Source organism: Sus scrofa, chromosome 1, assembly GCF_054392235.1.
Source record: "Sus scrofa isolate SSC_HxYL_T2T_F1_AM1 chromosome 1, Sscrofa_HxYL_maternal_Yorkshire_Landrace_v2.0, whole genome shotgun sequence".
NCBI lineage: Eukaryota > Metazoa > Chordata > Mammalia > Artiodactyla > Suidae > Sus > Sus scrofa.
Window position 1 is genome coordinate 231,475,392 of NC_139383.1, and position 5,323 is coordinate 231,480,714.

At 36.8% G+C, this 5,323-nt stretch overlaps 1 pseudogene; it reads left to right on the top strand.

Annotated features, from left to right (window-relative positions):
- Nucleotides 1-282: 282 nt before the first annotated feature.
- On the top strand, nucleotides 283-1,230 carry LOC100625507 (GTP-binding nuclear protein Ran-like; annotated as a pseudogene).
- Nucleotides 1,231-5,323: the final 4,093 nt, after the last annotated feature.

The following is a 5,323-nucleotide window of genomic DNA, read 5'->3' on the forward strand; positions in this document are numbered from 1 at the left end:
TATTAAGGATTTAGCAGTTCTTAGGGAGGAATTACATTAAGAAACATGCCACCTTGGATTACCTCCTAGCTCTATGTCCAGCTCTCCCTCCACTCTTCCTTCTCTCCCTCTGTCCTTCTTACAACCAAAAAAAAAAATCTTGCTTTGTCCTGAGGAGGGTAATTAATTCAGGACACTTGGAAAGTCAGCTCCCATTCACAATGAGGTATTAATAAATTTCTTTTGAAAAAGTAACAGCACTCAGTCAGACGGGTGCAGAGAAGCTTCTGGAAGTACCATCACGATGGCTGCCCAAGGAGAACTCCAAGTTCAGTTCAAACTTGTATTGGTTGGTGATGGTGGTACTGGGAAAACTACATTCATGCAACGTCATCTGACTGGTGAATTTGAGAAGTATGTAACTACCGTGGGTGTTGAGGTCCATCCCCTTGTGTTCCATATCAACAGAGGACCTTTTAAGTTCAATGGATGGGATACAGCTGGTCAGGAGAAATTTGGTGGACTGAGAGATGGCTATTATATTCAAGCTCAGTGTGCCATTATAATGTTTGATGTAACATCGAGAGTTACTTACAAGAACGTACCTAACTGGCATAGAGATCTGGTGCGAGTGTGTGAAAACATCCCCACTGTGTTGTGTGGCAACAAAGTGGATATTAAGGACAGAAAGGTTAAGGCAAACTCAATTGTCTTCCACTGAAAGAAGAACCTTCAGTACTACGACATTTCTGCAAAAAGTAACTACAACTTTGAAAAGCCCTTCCTCTGGTTTGCTAGGAAACTGTTTGGAGACCCTAACTTAGAGTTTTTCGCCATGCCTGCTCTTGACCCACCAGAGGTGGTCATGGACCCAGCCTTGGCAGCACAATATGAGCATGATCTAGAGGTTGCTCAGACAACTGCTCTCCTGGATGAAGATGATGACCTGTGAGAAAACAAAGCTGGAGCCCAGCATCAGAAGTCTAGTTTTATAGGCAACTATCCTGTGATGTCAGTGGTGCAGCATGTTTGCCAGTTTATTATATAGCTAAGCAGAATATGTGCTTAATCTTTGGGGTGCTGAAGGAGATGAATGGGCTTTGGAGTGAATGTGGCAATTAAAAAAATATACCTTCATTTTTTGGACCTGCATATTTAGCTGTTTTGGAACACAGTTGTTTCCTTCTTGAGTTTCAAATATAAGACTGCTACAGTCGCATCACAATATTCCGTGGTGAAATCTTGTTTGTTACTATCATTCCCATTCCTTTTCATTTAGAATCAGAATAAAGTTGTATTTCAAATTAAAAAAAAAGAAAAGAAAAAGTAACAGTGCTCACCCTAAAAAAATTCCTCTAAAAATTAGCAGTTGTGTTGCCTTCAGAATTAACATCATTCCCAAATCTCCATATCATAGGACTTCATGCCATTGTATCTTATATAACATACTTATAGTCTATTTTGCATCTGAGCTTTTTATATTTGTCTTACTCTTCCATTATTTTGAGGTTTCTCACAAACACAAATCATGCATATTCACTTCCGTATTCCCTTAAAGTACCTAGCACATTGCTTTGGCCATATAAGACTCTCCAATTCTAGAATTATATCAGAAAAAGTGTGAAATGATGCACCATTCTTCCAAGTAACATCCAACTAGTGGAGTTTTCTTGAAGTAGCATTCATAAAGAGTAAGCCCAAATACCACCAGTCCCATGAAATCAGAATACACAAAAGACACAGATAAGAGCTTTGAAGAAACTGAAAGAATCTGCTGTTAAACACTTTTTGTTCTTTTTGGGCCACATCAGAAGCATATGGAAGTTCCCAGTCTAGAAACTGAATCCTAGCTGCTGCCACAACCTACACCACAGCTATGGTAACGCCAAATCCTTATACAGTGCCATAGCAGGGACTCAATACATTTTTTAAAAAATAACTCATCTTTCAGACTCAATACAAAAACAATTAATATCCTTTATGTCTTATCTGCACAAATTTTAAAATATTTTATTTCTTTATGATAAATGTTACATTTTATACCTTAAAAATGTCAGTATTTGTAGTCTTGTATCATGTAGTCCTGTCTGTTACATGTAGTTTCAGTTTGGTTCTCACTTACGATGACTATTTTTCCTAAAATATTTAGGGAATTGTGACAGTAAATTGCTTATTTTCCTGAATGGAATAAAAATGCTTTCCTCCAGAAGGGATTTGTATTTGCATTTGCTTCTCTCAGGAGCCAGGAGGCAAGGGGAGCTCCTAGTTGGCTAACATTATAAACTCACTTCTGAAGTTTTTCTCAAACTGCACATAGTGTTTGGGATACAAACACTATGTGCAGTTTGAGATATTTGCAGCCTTTTAGGCTGCAAATATAATTCATGAGCACTGTGGTCATAGATTTTTAGGAACTTATATTGTTCTTCCTCTACTCAGCAGCTAAGAATTTTCCTTCCAGTACATTATGGAGAAAATGTGTGTGTTACTGAAAACTGTAAGGCATTAATGAGATAAACTGAAGAAGACAAAATAAATGAAAAGATATTCCATGCTCATGGACTGGAAGAATTAATACCGTTAATATGTCCACACTCCCCAAAGCCATCTACAGATACAATGCCATCGCCATCAAAATTCCAATCGCATTTCTCACAGAAATAGAACAAATAATCCTAAAATTCACAAGGAACTATAAAAAGAACCCAAAGAGCCAAAGCAAACTCAATTAAAAATAACAAATCTGGAGGTACAACACTCCCTTTTGTCACACTATACTGCAAAATCAAGAGAGTATGGTATTGGCATAAAAACAAACACAGAGATAAATGGAAGAGAACAGAGAGTCCAGAAATGAACCTACGCATGTATGGTCAATTAATTTATGACAAAGGAGCCAAGAATATACAATGGGAAAGGGACAGTATCTTAAATAAATCATATTGGGAAAACTGGAAAGTCACATGCAAAAAAATGAAACCGGATCACTATCTTACATCATACACAAAAATTAACTCAAAATAGATTAGACTCGAATGTCAGACCTGCAACCATAAAATTCCTGGAAGAAAACATAGGCAGTAAACCCCCTTGATACTGGTCTTGGTGATAACTTTTTGGATCTGACACCAAAGCAAAGGCAGCAGAAGCAAAATTAAACATGTGAGACTGTATCAAATTAAAATGCTTCTGCACAGCAAAGGAGATGATCAACAAAATGAAAAGGAAACCTACTGAATGGGAAAAAATATTTGCAAATCACATGTCTAATAAGGGGTTAAAATACAAAATATACAAAGAACTCAAACAACCAATGGCCAAAATACAATCAATTTGACTTTTAAAAAAATGGCAGATCTGAATATTTTTTCCAAATAAAACAGAGGACCAACAGTTACATGAAAAGATGCTTAACATCATTAATCACCAAAGAAATGCAAGTCAAAACCACAATGAGATATCACCTCACACCTGTCAGTTAAAATGGCTATTATCAAAAAGACAACAAATAATGTGTTGCTGATGATGTGGAGAAAAGGTAATCCTTTATGCTTTGTTCATAAGAATGTAAATTGGTACAGCCACTATGGAAAACAGTATGGAGGTTCCTCCAAAAGTTAAAAGTTGGGGAGTTCCCCAGTGGCCTAGCAGTTAAGGATTCAGTATTGTCACTGCTATTAAGGATGCAGTGTTGTCACTGCTGATCCCTAGCACGGGAACTTCTGCATCTTGAGGGCACGGCCGTAAGTAAATAAATAAATAAATAAGCAGCCATAGGGATAAAAAAAATCTTGCTAATAAAAAACTTTCAAGTTGGACTACTATGGAATTTAATGCATGTATCTGTCTGATTGGTTACTTGTCCTTCCCCTATGATGGTCTTTTCTATGGTGTATAACCACAGAAAGAGAAGGAAAACTAAACTTGACACAAACTGAGACATTTTTTTTTATCTCTTAATAAATGAGTTTCCAAGAAAAAAAAAAAAGTTGAACTACTATGTGATCCAGCAATTCCATTTCTGGATATTTATCTGAAGAAAACAAAAACACTAATTTAAAAAGATCTATGCACCCTCATGTTCATTGCATCAATATTACAATAGCCAAGATACAGAAATAAACTGTCTGTCAAAAGATGCATAAATAAAATATAATAGGCACGCAGGAATATTATATTATTTGGCCACAAAAAAAAGAATGAAATTTTGCCATTTGCAACAACATGGGTGGTCATTGCTAGCATTAAGTGAAATTAAGTTAGATAAAGACAAACACTGTTCAATCTCACTTGTATATAGAATTTTAAAAAATAATGATAATAATAAGCTCATAGATACAGAGAATAGATTGTTGCCAGAGGCAGTGGAGAGAGAAATCTCCAAAGGGGTTCAAAAGGTATAAACTTCCAGTTTAAAATCTTGGGGACCTAATGTCCAGCATGATGACTAGTTAATGACACGGTACTGCATATTTGGAAATTTGCTGTCAGGCAACTGGAAAATGGACATATTGTGACTACAACCTTCAAAAGGAGTCCACTGTCTCATGTGTCATGGCTTCTAAAAAAAGGAAGAATGACTCTTAAACCACTTCAAAAAACAATAAGCATAAAAGAAGGAAGAGTAGGCTGGCTGCCCTGAAATACCAAAAAGTGGGTGAGAATGGCAACGTCAGTCGCCTTTGTTGGAAGTGGCCTTCAGATGAATGTGGTGTTGCAGTTTTTGTGGTCAGGCCACTTTGACAGACATTACTGTGGCAAATTTTATCTGAGCTATTGCTTCAATCAGAAGGCAAATTATTGTATAAGGGCTAATAAAAGACAGGAACTAAAAACAATGGCAATCTTCACACTTAGCCTCACTTTCCTCTACCTGAATGATAAAATCCAGATGTGATTGTTTAAGCTGACCACAATAAGGCTCCAGCCCACCTATCCACTACTCCCTTATAGAAACCCCCTGCTACCCCTTTATAACCACAACATGGGGCCCTAGGCACAGGTTCTTGCCACTTTCATTTTGTGCCCACTTTCCTCCAATCTGATATGTGGTCCTGTTTCTTCTTCATCTTGTCTAAATAACTCCCAATCCATCAGTCCAGTTAGAGTCCCATTTCCTCTATGAAACCTTTCCCAATCACACCAATATACTTATTACCAGTGGCCAGACAGTGTAAGACAATGACAAAGACGGAAATGGGTCTCTAGATCTATGAAGGGAACGAAGTAAAACAAAAAGAAAAAACAATCTGTCCAATTTATTTATTTATTTATTTATTTATTTATTTATTTATTTATTTATTTTTGTCTTTTTGCCTTTTCTAGGGCCGCTCCAACGGCATAT